At 38.9% G+C, this 13517-nt stretch overlaps 1 protein-coding gene across 3 annotated transcripts in view; it reads right to left on the reverse strand.

Moving 5' to 3' along the window:
* LOC307053004 (schwannomin-interacting protein 1) overlaps positions 1-13517 on the reverse strand; it is a gene marked incomplete at both ends in the record, with an annotated part of 607569 nt that overhangs the window by 153838 nt on the left and 440214 nt on the right. The gene's annotated exons all lie outside the window — the stretch shown is intronic.

Genomic DNA, 13517 nt, shown 5'->3' on the forward strand with positions numbered 1-13517 from the left:
TGGATTTTATTTTTCTTGGCAGCATTCATATTTGAAAGCAGTATATTTGACACCGCTTTCTGGATTTAACTTGAAACAAAGGAAGCAAAATTATACCCAAGCACCCCTCCCTTCCAAATTATGAACTCAAAAGTTAACTTTTTGCTCAGGACATCAGCGTTTCTGAATGGGTAAGGCCCAAGTAGAGCCTTTTGCTGTTTTTGGAGTCAAGAACAGATCTTCCTATTCAGCAAGCTATAATCCCCACTTGGCCCAGCCATCAGAGGTGAGAAAAGGGGAACCCTTGTACTAACAAATCCCTGTTGATAAAACAAATCTTTTTTCATGAACATTCTGTCTTTAGAAAACAAGTAGATAGAGCACTTGTTAGTTAATAATAAAACGAATTCTTCAGTGACTACCCAGATGAATGAATATTTTTTAAAGCCATGGGGTATGTAAGGAATTTTAATCCAGCCTCCGTGTTCACTCCCCACACAACAACTGTAGAGAAACCACTGGCCTCTGAATGATGAATGGCCCCAGACTCAACCAAGAGGGAAAACAAGCCCAGTCCTATAATCTGGCATCTCTCTTTTTAAATTCCTGGGTGGACTTCTATTTTGGTTGTAGCTGATGAGTGGGCTCAGTTAAAGGGCTTTGCTAGCTCATCTTTAGCCTTTAAAAAGTTCTATTCGTTAATTCCAAATTAATATTTTAGGAGGCTCCAGGCCACAGGCTGAAAGAAGTCAGGAAACTGAATTAGTAAATGACAGAGCAGTAATCAGCTTAAATGAGACTTCTTCTTCCAGTTCTTTGCTTGTGGATGACACAGAATTTCTAAGCTTAGAAAAATCTCTTTTCTCTGCAGGTGGTACTGTGGGGATACCAGAAATGCGGTTCCATGATCATAGTCTTACCCATTTGTTTTAGTCTTCTACCACAGTACTCCACGCAGGCATCCCCACCCTCACCCTGTGGTCTGTGCTGTCAAACCCTACTTGCTAATCAGCCAGGTTGAACGAAGGGTTAAGGCTGCAGCCTTCCATTCCAGTAGATGCTGCAAACATACGCGTTCACTTTCTCTTCTGCAGTCAGCCCTGTAGCTCTGCAAAGACTTCAGCATTTGCAGAAGCATTATTTCCTCCCACCTATGTCTGGTTTAAACTTGCAGCTGACCAGGTTCTATAGCTCAGAATTCCAAACTTAGCCCTGTGGGGTCTTACCTAGCATCTGTCCCTCTTCCACTGCTGAATTTGTTTCCCCTGCCCTGTCCTGAAAAGCCTCAGGGTCTCTTGTAACCTGGATGCTTCCTCCCCACAGGAAGTTAGAAGCATCCTCACTGGCTGCATCACTGCACATTTCCCTAGTAACCTTGTTTTTTCCCTTCAACTCAAACTTCTCCAAACAACACCATCTCTACTGACCCTGAATTTCTCTAGCCCTCTGTAACAGCATTTCCAACCAGCCACGCCAGGAGAGAGACTGCAGAGGGCAAATTGGGGAAAGAAGGTTTGGGAACTCACCTGCACAGCTGCGAGGCTCAGACACAGGATGGGGCTGCCCGCAAACTTCCCAGGGGCCATCTGCAGCCAAGTCTCTTGGCCTTAAAGCGACAGGGCACTTTTCACCATATAAGGAAGACAGTTTCACTTGTCTGCTTCGGGACCTGTTTGGGCAAAGCAGCTCCTTCTCTGGACATTGCAGAGGCTTAAGCCTTCTGGGGGCATCTGGTACCTGTCAGTTTGAGAGGATCTGTACATAGTAGGCAGTTTGATAACTGCTGGATAAGGCACAAGAATGGTGTTTGACAGGCCATTTTCAAAGACCGGAAAACCCTTTATATGGGGCTTGCCCCCTACGGAAAGGGTTTACAGTGATTGGGAAGTCTTCCTCAATGATAAGAAAAGGCTCTGCTTCTACTTCAGGTTTGGCTTCCTGGAAATCAGTGCTCTTGCTCATCTCAAAGAGGAGAGGCAGTTGGACCCCCGTCCTTCGACATTGAGACAAAAGAGAGAGGACAGCAGAGTGGTGGTGGGAGATTTTGGTTGTTCCAGACATGTTAGCATTGCTCCCTAAAAACAGGCGAGATAGAGATGATTTTGTTATTTCAGCTAGCAGAGGCCCTTCCTAAACAGACACACACCCCCCCAGTTCTCCACCAAAGCCATCTCCACTCCTGAGCACCCCTTTTGGGCCCGCTTGGCTAAAGCCCACAGTTGAAGTCTGAGGAGTGCTTTGATCTTAACTGGCAGGGATAAGAATGTGTTTTAGCAAGAGCAAACAGTTTCTGTGGATGATATTCAAATGCAGGTCTGGCCTGTTGGTTTGAGGTGTATTGAAAGCAATTATAAAATGTTAGATTCTGAGAAAAAAAGTGGAGCTCAATTTAGTTATCACTTGGATGGTCACACACTTTTCTCTTTTTTTTTCCCTTCGTATATTTAATCAATGAACTAATTTTTTATTGAAGTATAGTTTATTTACAATGTTGTGTTAGTTTCCGGTGTACAACACAGAGATTCAGAGATCTATATATATATATCTCTGAATATATATGTATATATATTCTTGTTCAGATTCTTTTCCCTTATAGGTTATTACAAAATATTGAGTAGAGTTCCCTGTGCTATATAGTAGGTCCTTATTGGTTATCTGCTTTATATATAGTAGTGAGTATATGTGAATCCCATCTTCCTAATTTATCATACCCCCCCTTCCCCTTTGGTCACCAGAAGTTCGTTTTCTATGTCTGTGGGTCTATTTCTGTTTTGTATACAAGGTCATCTGTATCACTGGCCCTCTCTCCCGCACGCACTTTTTTCTTCACCAGAAACTGAATATTATCTCTTTATTGCCAGCTGACTATGCCTAATATTTGGTGTCTGTACCATAGATTTTGGATGAAAAAAAAAGTAATTTGGCCTCTGATTCTATAGTCTCATACTACCTTCATATCTTACCTTCTTACATAGATTTTGACTCTTTAAGGACAAAGGCCACTTCATAGCCTTCCATACTCTGCTTAACACCTAGTATGGAACAAGCATAGGGCAGACTGGGAAATACTTATTGGATTAAATCAGTTGAATGGAACCCAGGCTCTTTGTATAAGGTCTACCTACCCAGTTTTATGAATAAAATGGGATTTTACTAAATTATTGTTATAAATAAAGCCATGATTTCTCTTCTTGATCATCTCTTTTATATCAACTAGTATTTGTTTTCTATGCCATCACATTTTCTTCAAGGGCAAAGGTTCAAGGAATTTCTTTAAAAGCAATCACTGTGATAAACTCTTTGACCCAGCAATCTGATTCCTAGAAATTTAATCTAAGGAAATAATTATACAGAAGCAAAACATCTGATAAGTAGAGAGATTCATTGCACTGCTGCCTGTAATAGCAAAAGCAAGAGATGACTTGAAGGCTCCAAAGTCATTTATACATCAATAATAATAGTTCACATTTATTGACTGCTCACCACGTACCAGGCACTGTTTTAAGTACTTTATGCAAATTAATTCATTTAATCATGACAAACCTGTGTGGTTGGAATTGTCATCAACGTCATTTTAAAGACCAGAAAACTAAGGCACAGAGGTTAATAAACTTACATTTGAACCAAGGTGATTTGGCACTAGCACTTAGACTAGCATCATCCTATGCTCTCATCAGGAGCATTATAATGGGCACTGGAATAGACAGAGTAATAAAATTAATCAAATGGCCTTCATACAGCCATTAAAAATAATAATTATGAAAGCTCTATACAAACATGGAAACATGCTTGTGATATAAAGTTGACTGAGAGAAACAGAAGATAAAATATCTATGATTGTAAGTAGCTAACTATCTATAAGAAATGGAAGGCCATATGCAAAACTGAAAATAGCTGTATAGTTCATAGTGTTGGACTATGACATGATTTCTCTAAGACTGTCTTAAATGTTATTTACCATTTTCATTTTTAAATTAATAAAAATTAATTCTTGCTACAAAAACACTGACCTTGGCATTCTTTTGGCTCTTAGCTTGTCTAAATGACGCTATCAGCCTAGATGAGTGAGTGTCAAGAGATTCTCTTGATGGTGCCATTATCCCAGGGGAGCTCTCTGCCGGCTGAGTGACTCACTGCACCTGGGGGTGGGGCCTGCATGAGTCACACTCCACACACCTGCGCTACCATTCAGTCACCCTTGAACTGACTGTACGTCAAAGTGATATCCTACAATGTCTATTTTCACTGAATATCTTATGATTTGTGGACCTGGTAAGGATAAAGCATGATGTGATACTGATGTTCAGGAAAGATGTCTCACAAACATGTTTCTTTATGTGGGAAGATTTCCAGCGAGAGATTCTAAATCTGATGATGTTTATCAGTAAACAAACAGATATGTCTCAGAAGATGGGCCTATTTTAGGAATAAAGAGGGAAACTTTGGTGTATATTAACTAGCAGATAAAAAATTATATGTATTGCTTAAAGCTGTTGAGGCTTGTATTAAATGAATATATTTATACCTTATAAGGTATTGCAAAATCAAAGAAGTTAAGCTGTAAAAAGCAAACTGAAAACTTGCATCAGGAGGCATTAATGTTTTTGTAGCTTTTGACTCAGTAATCATATTTTCTTTTCCAAAATTATTTCAGAGACTTTCTCTCATGGGAGAAGGGAAAAGAAAGGGAGAGGAGACCATGTGATTCCAAATGAATGTGCAAATAAATCAAGACTTAATAAACTTAATAAAATGCTTAAAGGAAAGTAATAGATTTTTTTCCTAATAAAATGTTAATAATGTAAACTAAAATTTATCTAGTAAAGATGTAGATTGATCAAACTTACTTAATATTCTTTTTAACTAAATACATATCAAGTAATAGTACATTACCCATTTTGGAAAAGAAAAAATGAGTATAACAAAAACCAGCCAAACAAAATAAACTAAACAGGTTGAGTAGAGTGGTTATTAATCCTCTTGTGGTCACAAATCCTTTGCACATGACAGTAAGAAGCATCAGTAAAGATATATCATTTTACATGTGTTATTTTTATGTTCAAGCTTAAGGTTAAGCTTATTCTTAGGAATGTCAAAGTGTTTTTTGCAATTTATGTTTGTTTTACAGTTTTATAAACTGTTTTTCCAAAAATCCATGGACACCGATTGTAAAAAGTGAAAAGGGAAAGTTCCCTCTAGAGATGCCTGGAGGTATCTCTTAGGGGTTGTGGTGGAGCCACAGGAACACGTCAACCCCATCATTCCCTCCTCATGCAAAATCCCCCAGGAGCCAATACGCACAAGGAGCTGCAGATTAGGAACCAGAGTATAATGTTGCTGGTGGCTGTAAGAGAGCTCTGCAACACACTAAAGAGTTGCTAAAGGCCAGATTGGAGCCAGGACTACATCAGTGACCCAGCTCACCAGGATTCACAGCCAAGACCAGAAACCTCTTACTCTCTCAGGAAGCAGCTTGGAAGGAAATAAGGAGGAGCAGACTTGGCTCGGAGGAAGCAGATAAAATACTGTTTTACTCAGGCATCTACTATTTATGGTTTGATATATTTCCTTCCATACACTTTTTATGTTTACACAAAAAAGTTACTACTACTACATACATAGTGCTACAATTTGATTTTCCACTTAATAACATGAACAAGTTTCTATGTTATGTATGGACTTATTGCATTCCTTTTAACATCTGCATAGTCCTTAGCTGTACCAAAATTTATTAAATATCTCCCGCTGATGGATATTTGTTTCCAATTTTTTATCAGGAATATGTATTCACATTCTAAGTGGTAGATACTATAGAGATAGATAATGTTTTAGTTGCCCCCTCCATGCCATGCTCCTCTCTCCTTGTACATGTCTACTTGTGCACATGGGCAGGAATTTCTCTAGGATATGAGTAGAAGTTGACAGCGGGTAGATGGGAATGCCCATTTACATTTTGATACTGTTAACCTGAACAAGTATCTTTTTTAGGTCTATGCTTTTATTCATTTTATTGCTTAAAAACTTTTTTATCTCTTGAAAAGTTAAGATATACCTATAGTAAAAACACCAAATGGCATAAAAAGGATATATGGCAAAAAGGTAAGTCTTTTTTACCACATCCCCCATTCCTTATCTTCAGTGGCAAAGCTTCTTGAGTGTTCTTTGAAGCATGAGTATGTGTGTTTACACATGACATCATAATATATCTATGTATATATGTGTATGTATATCTATGTGTGTATATCTTTATATATGTACACATATGTATAGATACAGTATGTCATTTGTGTGTGTGTATGTATTTCTGCAACCTGAACTTTTCAGTTAACAATACACTTAGAGATTACTCCACAGCCAGGCCTGCAGATCTCCCTTTATTCTATTTTATTTTATTTTACTTTACTATTTTGTTTTATTTTATTTCATTTCATCTTATTTTATTTTTAATTGTTTTTGGCCACACCGTGCAGCTTGCAGAATCTTAGTTCCCTGAACAGGGATTGAACCTGTGTACTCGGCAGTGAGAGCAGAGAGGCCTAACAACTGGACTGCCAGGGAATTCCCTCCCTTATTTTTTTAAAATAGCAGAATATCATAATGGTATCCTCTGGGAATAAACTATAATTTAACCAGTCTCTTATTGATGTACATTCATATTGTTTCCAGGCTATGGCAACTATAATAATTGTGTAATGAATATCTTTATTTGAGACATGTGATTTCAAACAATAACCAAAAAAACTTCTTGGCATTTTTGTTGCTGTTACATTCAATGAATAATTTAATTTAAAGAAAGTTGACATCATTATAATATTTAACTTTTCATCTAAACATTGAAAATGACATTTTATTCTTTCAAGATTCCTCCAAGTCATAAACATCCTGCACATTTATTGTTATTTTTCTTGTAAAGTATTTTACTATTCTGAGCACTCTTGTAAATGGGAATTTTTTTCATTATGTTTTCTAACTTGTTTTTATGTAGAAAATTTACTGGTTATAGATTATTGCATTTTATAACCAGTTTTCCTGGATTATTTTATCATTTCCAGTAGTTTACCATGTGGCTCGCTTTTAGCTATGTGATTATATCATCTATAAATAGTTATCATTGGGGTTCATCCTTTTCAATTATTTATATATATTTTTCTCTTATCCAATTGGGTAGTACTTGAACAATATTATATGTGAAATACGTTACCAATGTTGCCTTTTCTTCACTTTAAAGGGAAACCTTGTATTTCACTATTGAGCAAGATGCTGTCTTGGAAAAAAATTAGAATGGATAATTCCTTACTAGAGTCTGTCATACAGAGTGAAGTAAGTCAGAAAGAGAAAAACAAATACCGTATGCTAACACATATATATGGAATCTAAAAAAAAAAAAAAAAAGGTCATGAAGAACCTAGAGGCAGGACGGGAGTAAAGACACAGACCTATTATAGAATGGACCTGAGAACATGAGGAGGGGGAAGGGTAAGCTGGGACGAAGTGAGAGAGTGGCATGGACATATATACACTACCAAACGTAAGGTAGATAGCTAGTGGGAAGCAGCTGCATAGCACAGGGAGATCAGCTCGGTGCTTTGTGACCACCTAGAGGGGTGAGATAGGAAGGGTGGGAGGGAGATGCAAGAGGGAGGGGATATGGGGATATATGTATACCTATAGCTGATTCACTTTGTTATAAAGCAGAAACTAACACACCATTGTAAAGCAATTATACTCCAATAAAGATGTTAAAAAAATGTTATGTATGAAATTTCAATTTTACTAAGAATTTATCTGGAACAAGTTTATTAATTTTAGTGACTAAACTGACTGCCAGGGATAATTCTTCCTCTAATTGTCCCTCAGCTATTCCTCCAGGTTTCCAGATGCTTTCAGAAGCCATCTCAAGCATAAGCAAGGCAGGCAGAGCCTCCTTTTTTTCTCTCGACCCAGCTGTCACTACTACAAGTGACCTTCACAAGATGCTTCTGAACTCAGCTGTCCTCTGCTGGTGACCATCGCAGCTCACCCCATGACAGCCTCACTGCGTGTAACAGGGAAGGGGAGCTCTTCTCCCTTCTGTCACTCCAACCAATGTGGGACAGATTCCCCCCTCTATCTCCAAGACACTTAACACCAGGGTAAAATACAAGAAGACATTACTGAAAGTTGGAAGTGAACGGAAGAGAAATAGAACAGCACATCCCGGATTGGCTTTAGGGTCCCCTTTGGGGCTGGGTACCTGCCTCCAGATGCCAAGAGAACCTCTACTTCCTGGAGTTTGGACAGTATGACTACCCACCCACCCCACCCCCCAAAGAAGAGGAGAAAGATAATCTCTGACCCAAGTGTAAGGCCCACTTCCAGAGCCCTTATTCTCTGTGCAGTATTGATAACTTCTAGAATGACAGTGAAAAGAAAGATTCATTCCCTTTTGGAAGTGTTCATCCACCCATCCACAGGCATATGGTCTGTCCCTAAGGCCCTAGCAAGACAATCACAGCATAACCTGAAATCATGTAGATTACATACTTAAAATGTGCTCTTGGGAGCTCATACCAGGTGGAGGCCTCTTTAATTTACTCTTAGATTACAGATTGCCTTCCTTTTAAAGACTGGGTTTTTTATTTGGTGATGCTATGGGTGTGACCTAAGCTGAGAGGGCAGAACCAGGAATCATCTGGACACCCATATTTAGGAAGGACTGACTAACACATGATGTAGGGTACAGGATATATACTGAACAAAGGCTTAATAATTGGTTGACTATCATAAAGTCTTTGCTAGCAATCCTTCTTTTCACATAAAGTTGTAGGCATGGAACCAATATTCCCTGTGTATACTCCACACTTTGCCCTGTCCACCAGCCCCACACTAGCCCAGGGAATTGAAGCCCAATATCATTAGTTCCTCTAGGAAACTTGATTCTTTCCATAAGATCCTTCAATTCTTTGTGTCTTATTGCTTTGTTTGTTCTCTTTTTTAATGAATACATAAATGAATATTATTTGTATTTGGGGTTTCAATTTCTGCCCCTTGTGAGTCCACGCTCCTCTGAGGCTTCGGAATTTACTCATTCTTTGACAAAATGTGCTGAAAGTCTACGACATGCTGGGCTCTGTTCAGAACCCTGGGGTTATAGCTGTGGAGAAAATGGGCAAAGTCTCAATAATCATGGAGCTTACATTCTCATGGGGAGAGAGACCAATAAAGAAATAAAGGAGAAAATGTCGGGTAGTGATAAACTCCATAGTGAAAATAAAATAAGATATGTGAAAGGGATGACTGTGTGTTGGTCAGAAAAGGACTTTCTGAATTCTTTACTTTTTTTTTTTTTTTTTTTTGCAGTACGCGGGCCTCTCACTGTTGTGGCCTTTCCCGTTGCGGAGCACAGGCTCTGGACACACAGGCTCAGTGGCCATGGCTCACGGGCCCAGCTGCTCCGTGGCATGTGGGATCCTCCCAGACCGGGGCACGAACCCATGTCCCCTGCATCAGCAGGTGGACTCTCAACCACTGTGCAACTGGGGAAGCCCTGAATTCTTGACTTTTAAGCTGATCTCATCTTTCTTCTTAGTTCCTGTAGCACTTCATCTTGCAAATAGTTGGTGCTCAATCAATATTTTAGAATCAGGTATTTATTTATTTTTTGAAACCTGACAAAAGTTTCTATTTTATGACTTTTAACTTCATTGGCTCAGAGAGTAGAATTTATTTTTTTAATTTCCAAATCAGATGGCATTCTCAATTGCCTTTTAATGTAAGCTTCCTCTCCTATGTTTCCAGTATGTTGTCAGTTGTCACTTACACTAGTTAAAGAGCAAATGCAAAAAAGAAAGTGATCTCAAAATTCCGGTCAAGAAGCATCTGCTAAATAGTTGGCATTATTCTTCGACATCTTCTCTTCAAGCAATTTTGGAAACTTCCTATTTGTACTTCTGTAAGGGTTGCACCTGGGGAATGGCACGGAGGCTTTTATGAGTTCTATTACAGGCTTCTCGCCAGAGCTGAGAGAGAAGAGTCTGTAGGGAGCTCTATTTTATGGTTTAGTGAGGTTAGCCATTTACTGTTTCCATAAGCTCTTTCACTTGCAATAAAGGTCAATGGGCCTTTTTAGGAAGAACTAGAACCCTGTCTAAAACTGCCATCTTCCACAGTCAAAAAGACAGGCTGCTTTTGATTCTTCTGTAAAGTGGCAGGATGTTTATTTATCTGGGAGAGTGGATGAATATGACCAGCTGAGGAGCAAGGCAGTAAGAATTCACCGACTTCTGGGCAGAAGACTTAAATCCTAAGGTAGCTTGACCTTGACCGCAAAGCTAAGCAGGGCATGGCTGACTGTGGGTCTGGTTGTTACCTTGACATGTGAACTCTGCCAAGAAATGTACCTGGCACTCTCTATCCCTGGACTTCCTGGGAAGTTGGTATCATAAACTACTGTGGTTTGCAGCTCATGGCATCTGCAAGTCCAGTGCAACAGAAGCAGTTCCATTACAGTGTATTTTTCTTTCTTAGTTTTTTAAGAAAGAAATCAAACTGGGTGAGTGTTTCCTTAAAGATAGGATAGGACACTGGGCTGCAATGCTTTTGTTCACTATCTCCTAATGCATCCTCCTTCAGTTTTATGTTGTAATGTAAAACATTTCATCAATATCTTGAACAGTAACAAAGGATATAATTTATGGTCTGTTGTCAGTATTGGCTTTTTAAAGTGATACTGTTACTTAAATCATCATAATAAATAAATCATAATAAATCCAATGGAATGGAATGGAATAAATACTACAGCAAATTGATACCTGCCATCATCCACTGGGTAAGAGTTGCAAATTTTACATCTTTTCGTTTTCCCCTCGTATTTTTATTTCTATTCATTTACCGAATTTTATCCTAATAAAATGTCTTTTTGTGATTAAGAGTATTTATTTCCCATTTCATACTTCTCTATAAAAATAAAGTGAAATTACAGGGCTTCCCTGGTGGTGCAGTGGTTGAGAATCTGCCTGCTAATGCACGGGACATGGGTTCGAGCCCTGGTCTGGGAGGATCCCACATGCCGCGGAGCAACTAGGCCCGTGAGCCACAACTACTGAGCCTGCGCGTCTGGAGCCTGTGCTCCGCAACAAGAGAGGCCGCAATAGTGAGAGGCCCGCGCACCGCGATGAAGAGTGGCCCCTGCTTGCCACAACTAGAGAAAGCCCTGGCACAGAAACGAAGACCCAACACAGCAAAAATAAATAAATAAGTTAATAAACTCCAACCCCCAACATCTTCTTTAAAAAAAATAAAAATAAAAATAAATAAATAAAGTGAAATTAGAGCATTTTTTTTCTTACCTCTGGTCATAAGGTTCTAACTGCTAAAAAAAATTCACCTGGATTGAGTCATCATTACAATAATTATTGGGAATACCTATGGCAGAAACAATGCTGTGTTCACCACATCCTTTTATCTTCTTGGAGGTACAGGAAGTTTATATTTCTCAGTTTCCCTTTGGGAATCTGAACAGAAATGATGTGTTGTTTCCTATCCTAGTTCACAGTGAGTTGAGCTCTAGTTCTCCTTCTCTCTCTCTCTCTCTCTGTTGGAAGCTGGAAACTCTGAGATGGCAAAGATGCAAGATGGTAGCAGAGTTATCTAAAGCCCCCTTGGAGGAGAGTCCTCCAAAAGAGCCTCCTTGTCTTCACCAGACTGTGATATAAAAATTAGCAATACACTTTTGTTGGGTGAGCCATTGAAGTTTTAGGTTTATTAGTTACTGTAAGGTAGCTTACACTATCCTGATCAATATATGCCATAACTGATCAAAACAGCATGGATATATTACAACTTTTTTTTTAATCTATTTTTGGCTGCACTGGGTCTTTGTTGCTGCTCACAGGCTTTCTCCAGTTGCGGTGAGCGGGAGCCACTCTTCCTTGCGCTGCTCAGGTTTCTCATTGCGGTGGCTTCTCTTGTTGTGGAGCATGGGCTCTAGGCTTGTGGGCTTCAGTAGTTGTGGCATGTGGGCTCAGTAGTTGTGGTTCACAGGCTCTAGAGTGCAGGCTCAGTCATTGTGGTGCACAGGCTTAGTTGCTCCGGGGCATGTGGGATCCTCCCGGACCAGGGCTCGAACCCAAGTCCCCTGCATTGGCAGGCAGACTCCTAACCACTAAGCCACCAGGGAAGCCCCTATATTACAACTTTTGATAGGTCATTCTTAAGAAAAATAATTTTTAATTTTTGAAAATGCATCTCAGTAAAAACACTGAGAAATTTTGTTCACATAGATGGGAGTAAAGGTGGTTATAGAAATGTCTCCCAATATGCGTGCCCTAGTGCAAATCACCTTAATGAGATTTTCTAAAATAGGAGAAACACTATTGGAAAATTGAGGTAGGAAAGGAGCTCTCAGGCAGTTGACTTAAGGAACAAGTTATATGAAATATGAGGATCTGGACTCAAAAATCTTTCTGTTTATATACCCCTTTGAAAGTCTCTGTGAGTATCCAGTGATACCTGTATTCCACATTTAAGACACATCTAGGGAAAAGGAAGGAGAGTCAGGAGGTGGAGCATCCCCTGACCTGACCCTCTTTTGGCTGCTGACCTTCACCCAAATCCTTGTCATCTTTTTCTGCCTTCCTTCTAATTCCCACTAGCTCACAATGAAAAGGATCCTGATCAAGATTAAAGTCTGTAACATATAAAGAGTTATTTTAAATCAATAAGAAAAATATGATTATTTCAGATAAAAATGGGCAAATGATCATTAATGGCAATTCATGAAAGAAGAAATACAAATGGCTAATACCCACAGAAAATATTAAAGCTCACTTGGAACTTGTTTTAAGTTTAAATGTGCAACTTAAAACAGTGAGATACGATTTTTGGAAATAAAATCGTAAAACTAATCTTTATTGATGGTTGGAAAGAGAATAAACTGATTTAACATTTCTAGAGAGCAATGTGGCAATATAAGTCAAAAATTTTTTTAAATATATAAAGTTGAGCTAGCATCCCACTTCTAAGCATTATTCTATGAAATAAGCATGAATCAGTTAAAAAAAAGATTCAGCCTTGAGCTTTACCACAGTTTTTTTAGTCTAGCTTCTTTTGCTTGCAAGTATTAGGTGGCAAGGCATGCAAGATTTTCAAATGAAAGCATTTGAAATGCCTATTCTCTTCTGCGTTTTCTGCTTCTCTTAGTTAAAATTCTTGATTGATTTGGACTGATTGCTTGCTGAGTGCCAATAGATTGACTGACTTCATCCAATCAACTATTGTTTGTCTGGGAAGAGAGCTGTCATAGGATGTACAGGGTTACTTCTTCCAGGGGCTGTTTGTGGGGTGAGGGTTAGGTGCTCCATGCTCCATAAGAGACAGGAAATTAAATCACCATAGCATATCTAGAATGGTGAAGAATAGGAATCCCTTAAAAGCCCAACCCAGGATATGATGTAAACTGTGACACCATGCAGCGAGATAATCATTAAAAATGTTCTTATAGAAGACTCTTTAATGACATGGAAATATATTTGTGATATATTTTTATTTCTAGAGGAAAA

Source organism: Hyperoodon ampullatus, assembly GCF_949752795.1.
Source record: "Hyperoodon ampullatus genome assembly, chromosome: 5".
In the NCBI taxonomy this organism is placed as follows: Eukaryota; Metazoa; Chordata; class Mammalia; order Artiodactyla; family Ziphiidae; genus Hyperoodon; species Hyperoodon ampullatus.